Source organism: Lipotes vexillifer, unplaced genomic scaffold (assembly GCF_000442215.2).
Source record: "Lipotes vexillifer unplaced genomic scaffold, Lipotes_vexillifer_v1.1 scaffold408, whole genome shotgun sequence".
Taxonomy (NCBI): domain Eukaryota; kingdom Metazoa; phylum Chordata; class Mammalia; order Artiodactyla; family Lipotidae; genus Lipotes; species Lipotes vexillifer.
Window position 1 is genome coordinate 1,743,412 of NW_006787469.1, and position 22,027 is coordinate 1,765,438.

The window sequence follows — 22,027 nt, forward strand, 5'->3', positions numbered from 1 at the left end:
GGCTTCAGCCCCCTAGATTTTCTCTGAGTTCCAAAGGGCAGATTCAAACAATTGCTAATCATGGAAGTGAAGGGATGCAGAAACAAAGGAGGAGCAGTCAAGAAACAATAGTACATGATGGGGCAAGGTCGTGGTTCCTCCCAAAGGAATATACCTAACAATATCTTTGAGTTCTGCAGCAACTAAGGCCCCCACCCAGGTGGAGGATGGTAACTTCAGGCTGAGCACAAGATTCCTGGAACACTACCTTGTTACCTCACCACTAACCAATCAGAAGAAAGTCACACACACCCTGCAGCCCTCACCTCAAATTTTGCCTATAAAAACTCCTCCCTGAAAACCACTGGAGGCGTTAAGGTTTTTGGGGCCTGAGCCAACCATTCTCCTTGCTTGGCCCTGCAATAAACTTTTCTCTGCTCCAAACTCAGTTTGGACAGTTTGTTTGGCCTCACTGTGTGACACAAACTTCTGTTTGGTAACAATTTCTGAATATATACTCTTTTATTCTAGTGATTTTTTTTCCTGGTATAGAGACAGGAAGGAAGGGGGCAGGACACAACAGTTAAAAGAATGACACAGCTGCTGAGAATATGACAAAAACTGGTTAGAACCAACTAGGCCCAAGATGGCAGAAGATGTGACTACCAGTAGACCTTGAGACTCATTATACGTTCATTGTAATATATTAGCATGGTAAATGACTCACCCACATGACAGTTCCAAGGCTGACCATAAAAGGCTAAAAAGTGGGTGGTGGCCCAATTGCTGGAAATCCCTGCCCCTTCCCCAAAATAGTTAAAATAATCCTCCCACTCGTTACTGTATGAAATTACCCAGCTCATAAAAACTAACAACCCCATACCCCAGGGCCCGCTCTCACCTTCTGAGAGGGACCACATTCTGCCTATGGAATGTGTATCTCTAAATAAACTTGCTTTCACTTTACTCTGGCTCGCTCTTGAATTCTTTCCTATGTGAAGTCAAGCACACCCTCACTTGGTGGCCCATCCCAGGAACTCACCTGAGACCTGGGAAATGACTATTCTCTCGCTTCCCCTTCTCCTGTAATAGTATCTTACTATAAAAATATCAAACATACACAAACGTTATTTTACAATGAATACTACATCCACCACCTAGATTCTACAATTGCCACCTTATATATATATATATTTTTTTTTTTTTTTTAATTTATTTAATTTATTTATTTTTGGCTGTGTTGTGTCTTTGTTGCGGAGCACGGGCTGTAGGCACATGGGCTTCAGTAGTTGTGGCACATGGGCTCAGTAGTTGGGGCTCGCGGCTCTAGAGTGCAGGCTCAGTAATTGTGGCGTGTGGACTTAGTTGTTCCATGGCATGTGAGATCTTCCCGGACCAGGGCTCAAACCTGTGTCCCCTACATTGGCCGGCGAATCCTTCTCTTTTTTTCAAACTAAATTTTTTATTTATTTATTTTTGGCTGCATTGGGTCTTCATTGCTGCACATGGGCTTTATCTAGTTGCAGCCAGTGGGGGCTACCCTTCATTGTGGAGTGCCGGCTTCTCACTGCAGTGGCTTCTCTTGTTGCAGAGAACGGGCTCTAGGTGTGTGGGCTTCAGTAGTTGTGGCACACAGGCCTAGTTGCTTCGCGGCATGTGGGATCTTCCCCGACCAGGGCTCAAACCTGTGTCCCCTGCATTGGCAGGCGGATTCTTAACCACTGCGCCACCAGGGAAGCCCGCCACTTTATATTTTGATGGTTTTCAGAGTAAGTTAAAGACAACAACAGAACACTTCACCCCAAACACTTGAACATACATAATATTAAGCAGTGTTCAGCATTTGGTTATTTATTTATGTTTAGGTAAAATTTACATACCATGAAATGTACAATCATAAATGTACCATTTGATGAGTTACAGCAAATATCCACAACTATGCAACCAAAATACTCTATCAAGATTCAGAAGATCCAGAGCATTAGTCCAGAAATTTCCTTCATACACCTTCTCAGAAATATTGCCTCCACCTTCCAGAAGCAACCTCTGTTCTGTTTTTTCCATCAGAGATTAGTTTTGCCTATCCTAGAACTTCATGGAAACATATCATACAACATGTGCTCTTTTTTTTTTTAATAAATTTATTTTATTTATTTATTTTGGCCACATTGGGTCTTCATTGCTGCACACAGGCTTTCTCTAGTTGCGGTGAGCGGGGGCTACTCTTTGTTGTGGTACACGGGCTTCTCACTCTGGTGGCTTCTCTTGTTACTGAGTACAGGCTCTAGGCGTGTGGGCTTCAGTAGTTGTGGCATGCAGGCTCAGTAGTTGTGGCTCACGGGCTCTAGAGCACAGGCTCGGAAGTTGTGGCACACGGGCTTAGTTGCTCCGCGGCATGTGGGATCTTCCCGGACCAGGGCTCGAGCCCGTGTTCCCTGTACTGGCAGGCGGATTCTTAACCACTGCACCACCCGGGAAGCCCCAACATGTGCTCTTTTGTGTAAGGCTTCTTTCATTCAGTGTAATGTTTTTGAGATTTATACACGTTGTCCTATGTAATTTGTTCCTTTTTGTTGAAGAACAGCATTTCATTCTATGTTCATACCACAGCTTATATTTTTTTGGTTTGAATGTTTTTTTATTTTGACATAATTTCAGATTATAGAAAAGTTGCAAGAATAGTACAAAGAATTCTAGATATCCTTCATCCAGATTTTCCAAATGTTAACATTTACCTATACTTGCTTTATCCTTCTCTTTCGCTCTCTTTTTTTCTGAATCATGTCAAGTTGCAGACATGACGTCCCTTTACTCCTGAATACTTCAGTGTATATTACCTAAAAACAAACAAGAAATTCTCTCATATAACCAGAGTGCATTTAACAAAATCAGGAGATGAGAGTCGTATAGTACTATTTTATAAGCTAAAGACTTTGTTCAAATTTTGCCAGTTGTCTTAGTAATATCTTTAATAGCAAAAGAAAATCTAAAAATGTGTGTAGCATTTGTTATCATGTCTTATTAGTCTTCATTCTGGAACAATTCCTGAGTCTTTCTTCGTATTTCATGACATTGACAGTTTTTGAAGAATATAGGCAAGTTATTTTTTTAATTAGGCTTTTATTTTGAGATAATTGTAGAGTTGCATCAGTTGTAAGGCATAATATAAAGAGATCCCATATATCCTTTACCCATCTGGCCAATGGTAACATCTTGCAAAACTATAGCACAATATCAAAACCCGTATATTGACACTGATACAGTCAAGATACAGTCAAGATACATGAGGGAAAGATCCCTCATGTTGCTCTTTTATAGCCACCCCCATTTCTCTCCTACCCCTACCCTGATAAGCAGTAATCTGTTCTCTGTTTCTATAATTTCATCATTTCAATGAGGTTATATAAATAGAACTACTGTACATAGTATGCAGCCTTTTGGATTGGTCTTTTTCACACAGCATAGTTCTCTGGAGATTCATCTAGGTTGTTGTATGCATCAGTAGTTCCCTCTTGCTGAGTAGCGTTCCATGGTTTGGATCTACCACAGTTTGTTCAACCATTCACCTGTTGACAGACATCTGGGTGGTTTCCAATTTTTTTTTTTTTTTTTTTTTTTTGGTGGAACCACCTCTGCTTTTTTTTTTTCTTCCCTGTTGCGGAGCACAGGATCCGGACGCGCAGGCTCAGCAGCCATGGCTCATGGGCCCAGCCGCTCTGCGGCATGTGGGATCCTCCCGGACTGGGGCACAAACCCGTGTCCCCTGCATCGGCAGGCAGACTCCCAACCACTGCGCCACCAGGGAAGCCCTCCAATTTTTTTAATGTTATGAATAAAGCTGCTATAAACATTTGTGTTCAGGTTTTTATGTGAACATTAAGTCTTTACTTCTCTGGGATAAATGCCCAGGAGTGCAACTGCTGGGTCGTATGGCAATTACATATTTAGTTGGTTTTTTTTTTTTTTTGACCGCACGGCATGTGGGATCTTAGTTCCCTGACCAGGGATCAAATCCACGCCCCTTGCATCGGAAATGTGGAGTCTTAACCACTGGATCACCAGGGAAGTCCCACATATTTAGTTTTTGAAGAAACTGCCAGATTTTTGTTGAAAGTGGCTATACCATTTTGCTTCCCCAGCAGCAATGTATGAGTAATCCAAACTGTCAATAACACTTGGTACATACTGTCTGTAGTTTTTATTTTAGCAGTGTGAGTGGGGTGAGGTAGTACTTCATTGTGATTTTAGTTTGCACTTCCTTAATGGCTAGTGATGTTGGACATTGTTTCATGTGTTCATTTGCCATCTGTGTGACTTCTTGTTTGAAATGTCTCTTCATGTCTTTTGTCTGTGGATTGTTTGCTTTTTACTGTGGAGTTTGTTGTTGTAGGAAGAGCTAGCATTTTTTCTTTTGACTGGTAGATGTTTAGAATGATCCATTCAAGGAAGATTGTTTATTCCAGTTTGATGAAGTCCATATCCTTTGTGTACTGATGTAGACACTGGTGGGACACATGATATTTCCAGATCAAACCGTGCAGGTTTAGGGAGCCCAGAAGCAACAGTGAGAATCTTGGCTGAATTTTAATATGTAACTCCAGTAGAACTGCTGCCGACACATCTTGTTTTCATGGATGCAACAAGACAAAAGGCTATTGGTGGGTTTTGAGAATTTTTTTTACCGTCTAGATACTTGTATTTGCCGGATATATGGTTTGTAAGTATTTTCTTTTTCTTTTTCTTTTTTTAAAAAATTTATTTATTTATTTTTGGCTATGTTGGGTCTTTGTTGCTGTGCACGGGCTTTCTCTAGTTGTGGTTAAGTGGGTGGCTACTCTTCGTTGCGGTGGGCAGGCTTCTCATTGCGGTGGCTTCTCTTGTTGTGGAGCATGGGCCCTGGGCTCACAAACTTCAGTAGTCATGGCTCACGGGCTCTAGAGCGCAGGCTCAGTAGTTGCAGCGCACAGGCCTAACCGCTCCGCTGCACGTGGGATCTCCCCGGACCAGGGCCCGAACCCATGTCCCCTGCATTGGCAGGCGGATTCCTAACCACTGGGCCACCAGGGAAGCCCTGTAAGTATTTTCTTACAGTCTGTAGCTTGTCTTTTCATCCTCTTAACAGGGTCTTTCATAGAGCAAAAGTTTTTCATTTTGATGAAGTAAAATTTAACAGTTTATTTTATGGATAACAATTTTGGTTTAAAGTCTGAAAACTCTTTGCTTTATTTTATATCCCAAAGATTGTCAGCAATATTTTTTCCGAAAAGTTGTATAGTTTTACAATTTACATTTGAGGGACTTCCCTGGTGGTACAGTGGGTAAGACTCTGCACTCCCAATGCAGCGGGCCCAGGTTCAATCCCTGGTTGGGGAACTACATCCTGCATGCATGCCGCAACTAAGATCCAGCAAAGCCAAAATAAATAAATAAATAATAAATAAATATTTTTTTTAAAAAACCAATTTACATTTGAGTCCATGATATACTTTATGTTAATTCTTTATGTGATGTGAAACTTAGGTCAAGGCTCATTTTTCTACCTATGGATGTCTAGTTACGCCAACACCATTTATTGAGAAGACTCTTTCTTCCATTGATTTGCTTTTTGCAATTCAGTTGGTGTTTGTGATCTTGGATTAGGCAATGCTTGCCTAGATATCACACCAAAAGCACAAGCAACAAAAGAAAAAATATATAATAATTGGACTTTATCAAAATTAAAATCTTTTGTGTTTCATAGGATACAATGCTAGATTTACACCCAAGTATTTCTTTCTTTTTTTTTTTGAGTGGTTTAAATGGTATTGTATTTTAATTTCAGTGTCCATATGTTTATTGCTAGTATGTAAAAATGCAGTTGATTTTTCTTGTATCCTGAAACCTTGATGACCTCACATATTGCTTCTTAGATTTTTTTTTTTTTTGGAGATTCTTTGGTTTTTCTATATAGACAATCATGTCATCTCCAGTGGGACAGTTTTTTTTTTTTTTTTTTGTGGCACATGGGCCTCTCACTGTTGTGGCCTCCCCCTCTGCGGAGCACAGGCTCCGGACGCACAGGCTCAGCGGCCATGGCTCACGGGCCCAGCCGCTCTGCGGCATGTGGGATCTTCCCAGACCTGGGCACAAACCCATGTCACCTGCATTGGCAGGTGGACTCTCAACCACTGCCCCACCAGGGAAGCCCCAGTGGGACAGTTTTATGTATTCCTTTCCAATTGGAATGCCTTTTATTTTCATTACTTGCCTTATTGCATTTCTTGAACTTCCAGCACTCTGTTGTCTTATATATTTCCTCTACATATATTTAGAACATCAGACAGTGATTGTCTTAGCCCATTTGTGCTGCTATAAAGAAATACCATAGACTGGGTGGCTTATAAACAACAGAAATTTATTTCTCACAGTTCTGGAGGCTGAAAGTCCAAGATCAGGGTGCCAGCATGGCTGGGATCTGGTGAAGACCCTCTTCTGGGTTGCAGACACTGGTTTCTCACTGTGTCCTCCCATGGTGGAAGGGGCTAGGGAGCTCTGTGAAGTCTCTTTTATAAAGCTTTTTTTTTTTAAAGTATTTATTTATTTATTTAGGCTGCACTGTGTCTCAGTTGTGGCATGTGGGATCTTTTAAGTTGCGGCATGCAGACTTCTTAGTTGCGGCATGCGGGATCTAGTTCCCTGACCAGGGATCAGACCCAGGCCCCCTGCACTGGGAGCGTGGAGTCTTACCCACTGGACCACCAGGGAAGTCCCTATAAAGGTTTTTATAGAGTTCTTTTATTCACAAGAGCTCCCCCTCATGACCTAATCACCTTCTTCTGCTAGAGCCTAAAGACTCTACCTCATAATACCATCAACTTGGGCATTAGGTTTTCAACATAAGAGTTTTGATAGTTTTATTTATTTATTTATTTACTTGGCTGCTCCAGGTCTTAGTTGTGGCATGTGGGATCTTCGTTGGAGGACTCAGAATCTTTAGTTGAGGCATGCAGGATCTAGTTGCCTGACCAGGGATCGAACCTGGGCCCCCTGCACTGGGAGCTCGGAGTCTTAACCACTGGACCACGAGGGAAGTCCCTCAACTTAAGAATTTTGGGGAGACACAAACATTCAGCCCATAGCAGTGATATAATTTTTGCTTCAAATGTGAAATATAATCAAGAGGAATATGTATGACAAACATACAACAAAAACTGAGTCAAAATCAAGAGGAGAAAGAAAGCCTATTGTATTTACCTATATTTTTAATTATCATAGTTTTTTTCTTTTTCTTTCTGAGTTTCCACGTTTCCTTCTTTTATAATTTCCTTTGTTTAGAGAACTCCTTTACTCACTCTTTTAGGATAGGCCTGGTGACTACGAATTCTCATAGTTTTTCTTCATCTGACAATGTCTTGATTTCCACTTCATTCCTGAAGGGCGTTTTCACTGGGTATAGGATTCCCGAGTTGTCAATCTTCCATCACTGGAAAAATATTGTACCACTTTCTTCTGGCCTCCACAGTTTCTGATAAGAAATCCACTCTCATTCGAATTATTTTTTTCTGAAAGGTAATGTGTCAACTCTGTCACCGTAGTGTTGGCTTCTATTGATTGTCTTTTTCATTCAGTTTGAGATCATCTTGGTTCTTGGTGATTCTCCACTGAAACCTGGACATTTTCATATTATGTCTTTAAATATGATTCTGGGTCTTATCTAAACCTATTTTATTTTTTAAAATTTACTTAATTTATTTATTTATTTTTGGCTGTGTTGGGTCTTCGTTGCTGCGCGCAGGCTCTTCTCTAGCTGTGGCGAGCAGACTCTTCGTTGTGGTGCATGGGCTTCTCATTACGGTGGCTTCTCTTGTTGCGGAACACAGGCTCTAGGCACGCAGGCTTCAGTAGTTGTGGCTCACAGGCTTAGTTGCTCTGCAGCATGTGGGATCTTCCTGGACCAGGGCTCGAACCCGTGTTCCCTGCACTGGCAGGCGGATTCTTAACCACTGTGCCACCAGGGAAGCCCTAAATCTATTTTAGTTGGCCTTCTCTGACACCACTCCAGCAAGGGAACATAGGGGGTGCCATCTTGTTACCGTCAGGTGGAGGTAGAAATCCAGGTTCCTCAATTGGTTTCCACTGATATTAAATGAAGGGGCTCATCATTACTGCTGATTGGGGGGTTGGAGTTCCAGATCTTCTCACCGTCTCCACTGATGCCTTGGGGTAGTGATCCTTGTTATTCCCAGATGGGATTGAAAGTCCTGGCTCCCTACTTGGCTTTCTCTGATGTCACCCTACAGGGTTGTTGAGGCACATTTTTACAGGCTGCAAGGGTGGAAGTCTAGACTCCCCGCAGCCTTTGTTGGCAAGAATATAGGCCGGGCCACAGTTTTCTTCTGTGGTATTTGGCTGGAGTTAAATGGTTACTGCTTAAAAATTTCCAGTCTTGCTAGGTGGCCCCTTTCCCGGTCCTTTAGCTAAGAAGCAGGCTTTTGTTGGGGCTTTCTTATCTGCACCCATTGGTTTCATGGTTGCCAGCTTCTTCAGATCCATGTCTGATCCATGAGACAAAAAGAAAATCCAGGGAACTTGCCAACATGTCATTCCTTGGGTCCTGAGGTTCTCTCCACGTTTTAGAATCTTATGTTTGTTTTCTATATAGTGTTTAGGGGTTTTAGTTGTAATTAGTACAAGGAATAGGGAAATTTATCTATTCCACCTTTCTGGGAATCCAGTTATTTTGTGAATTAATGTTTCTCTATCTGAGTTTCTCTGATATTCTCTCGTGATTACATTTGGGTTACACTAATTTAGCCACAGTTCCACAGAAGTGCATCACAGCAGAAAGCACATGCTGTCAATTAACATTGTTACCAGCGATACTAACTTTGTTAGCTTTGATTGGTTGGTTAAGGTGATGTTTGCCAGGCTTCTCCACTATGACATTACTTTTTTACTTTTTATAGTTAATAAGTATTTTGTAGGAAGATATTTTGAGACTGTGTAAATATCTTCTTACTCTTCAAACTTTCACCAGCCAGTCTGAAAAACATACATTGATGACACTTGCCTGAATCAATTATTATGATGGGCTTTTAAAAAATGTTTATTGAAAAATAGGTGATTTTAAATGTGTTAGTTTCAGGTATACAATAAAGTGATTCAGTTATACATATATATAAATATAAACATACATATATATTCTTTTTTACATTCTCTTCCATTATAGGTTATTATAGATATTGAGTATAGTTCCCTGTGCTATACAGTAGGTCCTTGTTGGTTATCTATTTTATATATAGTAGTGTGTAATGATAGGTTTCAAATGATGATTTTCCAATTCTATCATTCCTTCCTCACTTATTAATTTACATTTAACTAAAGAAGAGTTTTCCCTTCTCCACCATTCATTCACTCATTCCCTCATTTATCTATATATCCATTTATATCAGCTTATTTATTCTTATAATGTAAATAATAATCTCTCACTATTATTATTTATTTTGATGCTCAAATTGTCCCATATTTGACCAGTGGGCTCCCCCCTTTAGTTACCTCCTGTCTCTCTGTGACGTATCTTTATTCAAAGACAACATGATTGTCTATGTAGAAAATCCCAAAGAATCTACCAAAAAGCTACTAGAACTATAAGTGAATATTACAATGTCGTAGGACACAAGATTTATATATAAAAATCAATCATATTTCTATATAATAGCAATAAGCAACTGGAAATTAAAATGTTAAAAATACCATTTACAATAGCAAAAAATCACAGAATACTTAGGGATAAAACTAAGAAAATATATACAAGATTGGTATTTTGAAACTACATTGATGACAGAAATTAAAGAAGACTTAAATAAATGGAGAGACATACTTTGTTTATATATTGGAAGAGTCAATATTGTTAAGCTGTTAATTCTTCCCAAATTTATCTATGGATTCAACATAAACCCTATCAAAATCCCAGGAGCCTTTTGGGATAGAAATTGGTAAGCTGACTCTAAAATTTAATATGAAAAAACAAAGGATCCAGAATATTGTGGAAACAATTGGAAATCCATATGCTAAAAAATAAACCTTGACCCTTGCCTTGCAACAGATCAAAACAAACAAACAAACAATCTGATATTAAAAATGGGCAGAGGAGCTGAATAGACATTTTTCAAAGAAGATATACAAATTAACAATAGGTTCATGAAAAGGTGCTCAACATCACTAATTAGCAGGAAAATACAAATCAAAACCACAGCGAGAGGCTTCCCTGGTGGCACAGTAGTTAAGAATCTACCTGCCAACTCAGGGGACACGGGTTCGATCCCTGGTCTGGGAAGATCCCACATGCCACGGAGCAACTAAGCCTGTGCGCCACAACTACTGAGCCTGCGCTCTAGAGCTCACGTGCCACAAGTGCTGACCCCTCACGCCACAACTACTGAAGCCCGCGCACCTAGAGCCCGTGCTCCGCAACAAGAGAAGCCACTGCAATGAGAAGCCCGCGCACTGCAACAAAGAGTAGCCCCCGCTCTCTGCAACCAGAGAAAACCCGTGCACAGCAACGAAGACCCAACGCAGCCAAAAATAAAAATAAATAATAAAATTAAAAAATTAAAAAAAAAACCACAGTGAGATATCATCTTACACGTTAGAATGATTATTATAAAAAAGACAAGAGCTAACGTGCTGGTAAGGGTGTGGACTAAAGGGAATATTTGTGCACTGCTGGTGGGATCAGAAATTGGTACTGCCACTATGGAGGGCCTTCAAAAAATTAAAAATAGAACTATATTATCAGTAATCCCACGTCTGGGTATATTCCCAAGGGAAATGAAAATGGGATCTTGAAGAGATACCTGCATTCCCATGTTCAGTGGCATTATTCATAATAGCCAAGCTATGGAAACAACGTAAGTGTCTGTTTGATATTTCCTCTTAGTTAGCTTAGTAGTCAGCTTATGAGTAGACAGAGAAAACTTTAAATGCCTTGAACCTATAATCCAGACCTTTCCAAAGGGCTGTGTGTGTGTTTTGAGGTATACCTCCAATGTTCCAGCTTGCTCTTCTGGCTTACATACTGTCACCGGCAAAGCCCATGAACAATTTCCAGGAAATAAAAATAGAATCTGGGTAATAAAATAAAACTAAATTTTTTTCCCCTTGTGCTTAGTCTAGTTTCACTTGCTCATTGTGTGCCATGTGCAGAGGCCTTCGTAAAGGGGACGTATACCCGGATAAGCCCTCCTTCTCCATCAGGGACCTGCCTCAAAGGGAATCCTGGAAGGTTGTTGGACCCTGGCTGGGAACTTAGTCACACAAATACCACCAGATTCAACCCAAATAAGATTTCTGTTCAGGAGATTTGGAACCAGCCCCAAACTGTTAATGGATTGCTCAAAAGACCAAAATAGGAGGCATCCAAATGGTTCAGACTCTGATATAGCTGGGGGTCTGCCTTGAATTTGTAACAGCCTGTGCTTAAGACAGTCCCTCCTCAGTCAGAATATCCCACAGAAGGTAAGATTGGACTGCCTCTGGTCCAGAGCAGCTTAGGCATGTTAGTTCCTAACCAACTTGGTCTGTTAGGGAGTGGCACAGCTCTCTGAGTCAGGGGTCTTCTCTTTCCTCCTTTCAGCCAAAAAGGAGGTGTTTCAGACTTCCTACCAGGTGAGAGCTAAAAGCACGAGGGATTCCCATGGGGTACTCACCAGACCGCTGGGGCAGCTGGTATTCTGTGCTGATACCAGGAGGAGAGCTCGTGGAACCTCAGTCGATAATCACCCAAGGTTCACCTCACAAGTTGCGGTGGGGTGGGGGCAGTGGGGTGGGTGTTTCTTGTTCTGGCCAGCAGCTCACAGGTCTTCCAGATATTGGCAGTCCTGGTCTTACAAAGGGCTCACAGGGCTCCCCTGCCTACTTCAGAGAAACTAGCACCAGGCAGTAGGAAAAAAACCTGTCAATTGGAATAAGATAAAGGAAATCATCAGGAGCCAACAGAAGACCTTTCAGCCTTCCTAGAGTGCCTTAGGCAATGCCTCCAAATCTATACCACCACTGACCTTGAGTCACTGGAAGGGAATGCAATCCTGAGGTCCTATTCAATTTCTCAAAGTGACCTGGACATGAGGCATAAGCTTCAGAAACTGGAAATAGGACCAGATAGCCCTGCCTCTCGCCTGGTCGGGGTTGCCTACCAGGTGTTTAATAACCAAGATACAGAGGAGGAAAAGTCAGAGGATAAAAAGGTCTGGAGGCAAGTCCACTTGCTGGCTGTTGCCCTCCAATGTCAACTGGTCTGGACTAACTGCCCTCAGAAACTCTCAACTCCAGTGAGTGACTGCTGGCCCACACGGAGGGATAGCAAGGCAAGGAAAGCAGACCCAATCAGTGTGCCATATGTAAACAAGAGGGACACTGGAAGGGAGAATACCCTCGCTACCCCAAAAAGCGACAGAAATGCCAGGTACCAGCCATTACCTTCGAAGGCAGATGATCCAAATAGGTGAAGAATGATGGGGCCAGGGGACTCCTAAGCTGGCACTCCAACTGACCCCTAAGGAACCCCTGCTGACATTGGACATAGGGAGAAAGCCCATCAACACCTGTGCCACTTACTTGATTCTGAGCACCAGATCAGGCAAACTCAGTCACAAGATTTGTAAAATTATGGGGGTATCAGGGAAGGCCCAAGAATGAGCATTCATAGAACCATTCGAATGTAAAGTGGATGAACACATTCTCACTCATTCATTCTTGTATGTCCCTGAATGCCCTATACCCCTGCTAGGAAGAGATGTCCTACATATGTTGGGGGCTAACTATCCACCTAATGGGAGACAAACGAGATGGGTGTTCCCCTAGACAGGGGCACAAGGTGATATTGGTAATGGCTGAGGAAAAATCTCCCTAGACAGAGCAAGCGACCTCCTTGGAGTAAATCCTGAGGTCTAGGCACAGGGACGGATGGGACTAGCTGTAGGAGCCAGTCCCATGATAGTCCATCTAAAACCCGGACATACACTGCCGTCCCAGATTTAGCTCAAATATCACAAACTAGGGTATCCTACCTAGGCTTCATTCTCACAAGTCAGAGAAGCCTACCCTAGAAAAGAAAAGAAGCCCTTTGCAGCCTCACCCATCCTAAAACTGGAAGACAGCTTAGGGGTTTCCTGAGGATGGCTGGGTTTTGCCGCATCTGGATCCCTAAATATGGTCTAATAGCGAGGCCTCTGTATGAAGAGTTGAAAGGAAAGGATGATCCTTTTGAATGGAATTCAGAATGTAAAGGAGACTTTCAGGAATTGAAAAAGCAGTTACTTCAAGTCCCTGCCCTGGCCCTCCTAGATTTAACTAAACCCTTTGACCCTTACATTCAGGAGAGAAGGGGAATGGCCCTTGGGGTATTAGCTCAAAAACTGGGACCTCTTACTCAGGGTTGCATTTCTCTAAACAATCCAATCACTATATGGAAGTGCATTTGAACTCATGTGTGGTAGACCCCTTCGCCAAGCCTGAAAGGACACCTTAACTCCCTTGAAATGGAACAACTCAAGTATGCCCTCCAGGTAGGAGAAACCATGAAAGCTCTCTTGGATATGGTAACCAGGTACTATTCCTGCCCACCAGGAGACTAAGTGTATCTAAAAACCTGGAAAACTGGAAGCCTGCAAGATCAGCTCACTCCTAAGTGGAATGGACCCCATTTGATGATTCTGAGACAGGAGGGAAAGGGGCAGGACACAACAGCTAGATAAATGAAGAAGGGGCGCAGCTATTAGGATGCAATAAAAACTGGCTGGAACCAAGGTGACTTCAAGAATAGTCCAGTCATTGACCTTTAGCTCATTATACCTTCATTGTAATACTAAAAAATCACACTCCCTTTTATGCCTTGACAGTCCAAGGCAGACTATAAAAGGCCAAAAAGTGGGCAGTGGCCCAATTTCTGGGAAATCCCTACCCTTCCCTGAAATAGCAAGAATATTCCTCCCACTCATTAGCATATGAAATTACTCAGCCCATAAAAACCAACAATCACATGCCCTGGGGCCACTCTTACTTTCTGAGACAGACTGCATTCAGCCTATAGAGTGTGTATCTAAGTAAACTTGCTTTCACTTTTCTTTGGCTCACTCTTGAATTCTTTCCTGTGTGATGCCAAGGACCCTCACTTGGTGGTCTGTCTTAAGGACTCTTGTGGGTCCCAGGACATGACATTTTCCTCTCCTGCAACAATGCTAACCACCCATTCTTTCCTGAAGTTGCAGGTTATCACACTGTGGTTACATCACCCTTAAGTAAAGAGGACCCCAGGCCCAAACTCTGGAGAGACAACCTGGGGCAATGGACCCCTTTGGCTACTCATGTGAACCTCTCTCTGACCTGAAGCTTCTCTTCTGAAAAACAACAGAAGTGTTACCAGGGATATGCAGGCCATAGTAGTGTGCCTCAACATCAGGGCACACTTGCCTACAGTCAAAAGACCTAGATACCTGCATTTTTAGGAAAAGTTTGCTCTTGCTAATACTTGAGCCATGTATCTTTAAATTTTTTATTTATTTATTTATGTATTTTAATTGGGCCATGTACCTTAAATTGTCTGGTGTCCCTTGTCTCCAAAAGGTTAGACAGGGAATTCCCTGGCAGTCCAGTGGTTAGGACTCAGTGTTTTCACTGCTGGGGCCCAAGTTCAATCCCTGGTCAGAGAACTAAGATCCCGAAAGCCGCGTGGCACGGCCAAAACTAAACAAGCAAACCCAAGGTTAGACAAATGGTGGTCACTCAGGGATATGCACAGTCAGGGCAATGGCTTGGTGACAAACATATGTAAAGGTAGCTGGGGAGAAGTTCTGCCCTTCTACCCAGGGTTATGACGACTCCCCAGATCAGTAGAAAGAAGCTACAGAAGTCGGACCTTCTCCTCTTAGCACCCTTCAAGAATGAAGAGCAAGACAAAAATCAGAGGAGGGATTTGTTACTGGCAAAGACCATTAACAGTGCTCAGGAAATAAAAATAGAGTCTGGGTAATAAAATAAAGTCTAACCTTTTTTTTCCATTTGTCATTACTCTAGTTTCACTTGTTCATAGGCTGCCGCACGCAGAGGCATTGCACCTGGCATTTCAGACCAGAGGTCCTGGTGCCAGATGGCTTCGATGGGTGGGCTGTGAGCAGAAGCCCTTGCCTGCATGACACGGCAATTCAAGATGGTGGCAGCGGCAGTGGGCTGTGTGCAGAGATGCTGCACCTTACAAGTCTGGAGGCACAGCTGCGACCAACAGGAGAGAGCTCCGCAGCTTCCCTGCTGGCCAGAACCCTATAAAGCAGCCCCTCCCACAGCCTGTGGGGAGAGCCTGTGCTCTAGAGCAGAAGCTTGCACCTCTCCATTCTCTGATCAAAGAATAAAGCTTTCCTTTGCTTATGAACCAAACTGTCTTTTTCAACTGTCCCAAATGACACTGGGCAGGAGGACACTATTTGGGGCCCGACTTGAAAGCATCGGTAATAATACCAGGTATGAAACAACTGACTGATGGTATTAACAAAATTGATCCCACTGAGCCACCCCACAGCCAGAAGATAAAATAGAAAATTGTTGAAGCCAGTACCTATGCATAGTAAGAAAACTGGCTAAAACCCAGATCCAGTAGCATTTCTGGTTGAAGTGGGGACAAGTTGCCCTAGTCAAACTCTAACATGCCCTGAATCAAGGCATAGAAAAAGTCACCCATAAGGGCTCTCCACTGAAACAACACTGTTTGAAGCCTTGCGTTGCCTCTACAGCTGACTAGTCACGTTGACAATCCCTATGTCTTATCCTCCAGGGGAAGGGTGGATTGGTCCCATCACTGTAGGTTGAGTGAAGACTGAGTTTCCAAGAGCAGTCACACACAAGTAGAGTGTGCTGAAACATACTAGACAGTATTTTTTTCCATTTTAAAAAAACCTTTTCTACAAAAATAAACAAATGGGACCTAATGAAACTTAAAAGCTTTTGCAGAGCGAAGGAAACCATAAACAAGATGAAAAGACAACCCTCAGAATGGGAGAAAATATTTGCACATGAAGCAACTGACAGAGGATTAATCTCCAAAATTTACAAGCAGCTCATGCAGCTCAATATCAAAAAACAAACAACCCAATCCAAAAATGGGCAGAAGACCTAAATAGACATTTCTCCAAAGAAGATATACAGATTGCCAACAAACACATGAAAGAATGCTCAGCATCATTAATCATTAGAGAAATGCAAATCAAAACTACAATGAGATATCATCTCACACCAGTCAGAATGGCCATCATCAAAATATCTACAAACAATAAATGCTGGAGAGGGTGTAGAGAAAAGGGAACCCTCTTGCACTGTTGGTGGGAATGTAAATTGATACAGCCACTATGGAGAACAGTATGGAGGTTCCTTAAAAAACTACAAATAGAACTACCATATGACCCAGCAATCCCACTACTGGGCATATACCCTGAGAAAACCATAATTCAAAAAGAGTCATGTACCAAAATGTTCATTGCAGCTCTATTTACAATAGCCAGGACATGGAAGCAACCTAGGTGTCCATCAACAGATGAATGGATAAAGAAGATGTGGCACACATATACAATGGAATATTACACAGCCATAAAAAGGAACGAAACTGGGTTATTTGTAGTGAGGTGGATGGACCTAAAGACTCTCATACAGAGTGAAGTAAGTCAGAAAGAGAAAAACAAATACCATATGCGAACACATATATATGGAATCTAAAAAAAAAAAAAGTCATGAAGAACCTAGGGGCAAGACGGGAATAAAGATGCAGACCTACTACAGAATGGACTTGAGGATATGGGGAGGGGGAAGGGTAAGCTGGAACGAAGGGAGAGAGTGGCATGGACATATATACACTACTAAATGTAGATAGCTAGTGGGAAGTAGCCGCATAGCACAGGGAGATCAGCTCAGTGCTTTGTGACCACCTAGAGGGGTGGGATAGGGAGGGTGGAAGGGAGGGAGATGCAAGAGGGAAGAGATATGGGGACATATGTATATGTATAACTGATTCACTTTGTTATAAAGCAGAAACTAACACACCATTGTAAAGCAATTATACTCCAATAAAGATGTTAAAAAATAAAAATAAAAACACAATAAATTATATGTTTGAAATTAAAAAATAAAAAAATAAAAATAAAAAAATAAATAAAATGCATAACCAACAAGGACCTACCGTATAGCACAGGAAACTCTGTTCAATGTTATGTGGCAGCCTGGATGGGAGGGGAGTCTGGGGGAGAATGGATACATATAATGTATGGCTGAGTCCCTTTGCTGTGTACCTGAAACTATCATAACATTGTTAATCGGCTATACTCCAATATAAAATTAAAAGTTAAAAATAATTAAAAAATCTTTTCTTATGGAAAATTTCTAACATACATAAAAGTGCAGAAAATAGTATAATAAACCCCCAGACATTCTATCTATAATAGTATAATAAACATACTTAAAAACATACTAACATACTTAAAAGTGCAGAAAATAGTATAATAAACCCCCAGACATTACATCAACATTCTATCATTCTTGTTTCATCTATCCTTTTTTTTTCTGAAGTATTTTAAAACAAATTCTAGACATCATACAATTTCCCCTGTAAATATTTCAGTGTATATCTCTAACAAATAAGGCCTTAAGAAAATAATCACACAGACTCTTTCATAGGACAAAGAAGACACTTCTAAATCATTTTGTGAGGGCAACATTACCCTGATATAAAAATCTGAAAAGGACATTTCAAGAAAAGAAAAATACAGACCAATATTCCAAGCTCACCAGTTTGCCCATTCCTTGAAATACTTAGTATTCACCATTATTAACAGCAATAATCAGAACAACAGTGTCCACCTGAAATGTTCCCGTAATCATGTTTTCTGTGAGGAGCCTGTGATCCCTCAAATTTCATAAGGGAGATATTTATGATGATATCATGTTTACATTCAGCCTTCAGTTTCAGGACTCAGGTGTCTTCCATCTCAGCAGCCTCCTCCAACGTTCAGTGGTTCCCTTCTTGATTTCACCACATTGTAATTCAAGTATGGTGGCCCTATCTGAATCTACCTTTCTTCTGACTTTGATGTTAATGTATTCTTTTCATTTCCCATTTGTTTATTGGGTGGCAAACCCATGAGAAGAAAGACCCCTCTCATGAACTGGCTTAAATATCTCTCCTCTGGGAAGTTTTCTCTAAAGTCTGTTGACAGTTATTGATGCCTCCTGTCTGCTTCCTAAGTACTTTGTACATACTTCTTTTGTTGCACTTGTTATGCTGTGATTAATCTGATGTCTCCCTCATCAGACTAAATAGCCAGTGATTAACACATTGCTTGGCATAAAGCAGTTAGCTTAGTAGATGTCTGCTGAATGAAAAAGTGAATAATAAAAATACAGAGCTAGAGTTAGTGTAGATTACTTAAGCCCAGAAGAGTGTGCCTCTATAAATAAAATGTCTTCTAACTTCAACACACATAGAAATCAGAAAGCTTCAAAGGCCCTTACAAAAGGATAGGTATATTTTATTATTTCATTTTTAATATAATCCTTTAAATTATAAAGGTTAAGTAGATTCTTGTTAAAAAAAAAGACTCAAACAAATCAGACGTGTTAAAGTGAGAGGTAAGAGTTCTCTAAAAGGATGCTGCCAGTTTAGACTTCTTCATTAGTGTATAGTGGTGTGTATGTCCCTTGGACACTGCCTGTACTAAGCTTAATCTTTGCCAATTTGGTAAGTGAAAAACACTATTTCAATTTTTTTAAAAATTGTATTTATTCTAAGTGAAGTTGAGAATCTTTTAATATGTTTACTAACCTTGGATATTTATTTTTCTATGTTGTTTTTCTCAAAGCCACATCTCCAGTGCCTAGAACCATGCCTTGAATACACTAAGCATTCAGTAAATACCTATTGAACAACCGAACTGATTTTCTTTTTCGCCTCTTTTCCTATTGGGCTGTTAATTTTTAAATTTTGGTTAATTTTTAAATATACAGTGCTCCCTGTATATTAAAGAAATTGGCTTTTTTATGTGACTTGTGATTTTTAGGTTGTTACATTAACTGTTTCTGTTATAGTTATCAGCCTTTTCCTTTATTTTATTTTTTAAAAATTCATACTTATCTGTTTATTTTTAGTGAACTTTTAATTCTGGAATAATTTTATTTATTTTATGTTATTATTATTTATTTTTTAAATTGAAGTATAGTTGATTTACAATTAGTCTTTTCCTTTATGACTTCTGGATTCTATGGCAGGCTCAAAAGGGATCTTTCACTCCAAGGTTAAAAAATAATCTATGTTTCTTCTAGTACCTTTATGATTTTATTTTTCCATTTGACACAGTTTTGCTGCTTTGGCTACCCAGAGGAACACCCCATCTTTTTGAAAATCTCCTTCCCCTTCTACAAGCCCATGTGCTAGTAGTGGATGTCTATCAGAATCCATTGTTCCAGTGACTTCCCTGGTGGTCCAGTGGCTAAGACTCTGCACTCCCAAAGCAGGGGGCCCAGGTTTGATCCCTGGTCAGGGAAACAGATCCCACATGCATGCTGCAACTAAGAGTTCGAAGGCCGCAACTAAAAGATCCCGCATGCAGCAACTAATACCCAGCGTAGCCTAAATAAGTAAATATTAAAAAAAAAAAAAAAAAAAAACCCATTGTTCCAGTTCAGCCAGCTGGGGACCAGAAGATCCTGTACATATATAGGAAAAGTACCCCAGCATAACTATAGATGCCCAGTAGTTTCCAGTCAGCTTCTGGGTTTCTCCCTGAATGCATTAATGTATACTTTAACTATTTTTTAATGGTATAGCTTTGTTCTGCCTGTGTCAGAAGTCTTGAAAAATGAGAGTAAAGGTCTAAACCAAGGCAGCACTGACATTTCAGTCTGCTGGATAGCCCATTACCAGCATGAATTCAGTGTCTCCCTGTGCCTCTCACTCCAGACCTGGTTCTCATTGACTGACTCCTTTTCACTAATTTTCCCTCAAATTTACAAGTTGAGTCCAGAGGAAAGAAAACAGAGAACCACAGAACCACAGTTCCTAAGGAAAAAGATGGAACACACAGATGCTTCCTTCTGGTTAATGTCCCTGTCCTCTGGGAACTCTGCTCCAATATGTTTTTACAATCCCAAAAATGGAGTTTGGTAGGGCAAAGGGTACTGTGGAAAGTGTGTTGTTGACTGAAATGGAACGAAGTGTCTCCTTGAGTGCCAAGGCCTAGCACTGCCATCTCTCTGGTGAAGGAAGAGCCTGAAAACCAGAGAGGACTTCTAAGAGTTGACTGTGGTGGAGAGGATGCTGGAAAACTGCCTGAATGTTTCATGCTTTTCACTTTTTTTTTTAATTGAAGTATACTTGATTTACAATGCTGTACAGCATTGAAGTATAGTTAATTACTGCTGTACAGCAAAGTGATTCAGTTCTCTGTGCTATACAGTAGGACCTTGTTGTTTATTATGCTTTTCATAGAATAAGTGGACCTGTTAAGAGCTAGCTGGATTTGGTCCTCTTGGAGCGAGGGGTTTGCTCTCCCTGGGACTTGGCTTGAGCACATATCAATGGGAGACAAGCACATGGAAGCTCTAGATTCTAGACCCTGCCCAGTATGCTCCCGACATGGGGAAAGAAAATAGGCTGGCGGTAGAAACAACCTAGAACCCTTGATTGAGTTTGTCTCTTGCTTTAAAACTTGAGGGGAACCTGTCTTCTCCTTCAGAGTTCATTGTGCCATGCATGGTTCAGTTCCAGCCTTCTTTGTCATGTCACTTCTAGCACTGGCATGAAGTCAAACTGGTTTCTCCCCTTTGTTAGATCTGACACACAACATTCCCCAGGCATACATTGCCTGCACTGGCAAAGAGAAGAGATGATGAGTAGTTATTCATCCTGTCCCTGATATCTGTCTAGATATGGTCCAGATTTATGGGGTATGAATTCAGATAAGGATAGGCCTGGGACATGTACAGGTACTCAAGGTTGCTAGGGACCAACTGAGGAATACTCTCTCAGCCACACAGGACCTTTAGATTTGGACTAGAACCAGACTGGTCTCTGGGCTGTCCTATTATCAATTTCTATTTGAGTTCAGTGATAACCTTGCTGGGATTATTCTGAACAGCTAAAATGTGGACACATCCACTAACAGATAAATTTAAGAACACCTCTAGTTTTTGTTTTTGTTTTGTTTTTAGCATTGTCTAGGAAAAAGAAGGAGGCCCTGGAGGATGCTGCTGGGGAGATCTGGTCTCTAAGTTCTTCATGCTGTTCCTTTTCTTTTCTATTTTACAGCTTTATTGAGATACATTCACATACCACACAATATGTCAATTTAAAGTGTACAATTCAGCAGTTTTAGTATATTCACAGTTACATGCAACTATCACCACAATCAATTTTATTTATTTATTTATTTATTTATTTAAGGCCGCTCAGCGCTGCATGCAAGAACTTAGTTCCCCAACTAAGGATCGAACCCATGCCCCTTGCAGTGGAAGCGCATAGTCTTAACCACTGGACTGCCAGGGAAATCCCCACAATCAATTTTAGAATATTTTCATCACCTCAAAAAAGAAACTCCATACCCTTTAGCTATTACCGCCTCTTCCCACACCCTTCCCTGCCCTAAGCTATCACTGATCTACTTTCTATCTCTATAGCTTTGCCTATTCTGGACATTTCACATGCATAGAATCATGTAATATGTGGTCTTTTGTGACTGACTTCTTTCAGTTAGCGTAATGCTTTCAAGGTTCATTCATGTTGCAGCATGTGCCAGTACTTCATTCCTTTTTATTGATGAATAATATTCCATTGTATGAATATCCCACATTTGTTTACCCATTCATTGGTTGATGGACATTTAGGTATACCTTTGGCTATTATGAATAATGTTGCTATGAAAATTTGTGTACAAGTTTTTGTGTGGACATATGTTTTCATTTCTCTTGTGTCTATACCTAGGAGTGGAGTGCTGGATCAAATGGTAGCAATGTACTTAACATTTTGAAGAACTGCCAGAAT

General features: G+C 41.0%; 2 non-coding genes across 2 annotated transcripts; both read left to right on the forward strand.

Annotated features, from left to right (window-relative positions):
• The first annotated feature begins 5,279 nt into the window (after positions 1-5,279).
• Positions 5,280-5,352, forward strand: TRNAG-CCC (transfer RNA glycine (anticodon CCC)). Its single transcript has one exon. It is a non-coding gene; the product is annotated as a tRNA-Gly (tRNA).
• A 14,108-nt stretch (positions 5,353-19,460) lies between these two features.
• Positions 19,461-19,533, forward strand: TRNAG-CCC (transfer RNA glycine (anticodon CCC)). The gene has a single exon. It is a non-coding gene; the product is annotated as a tRNA-Gly (tRNA).
• The last annotated feature ends 2,494 nt before the right edge of the window (positions 19,534-22,027 follow it).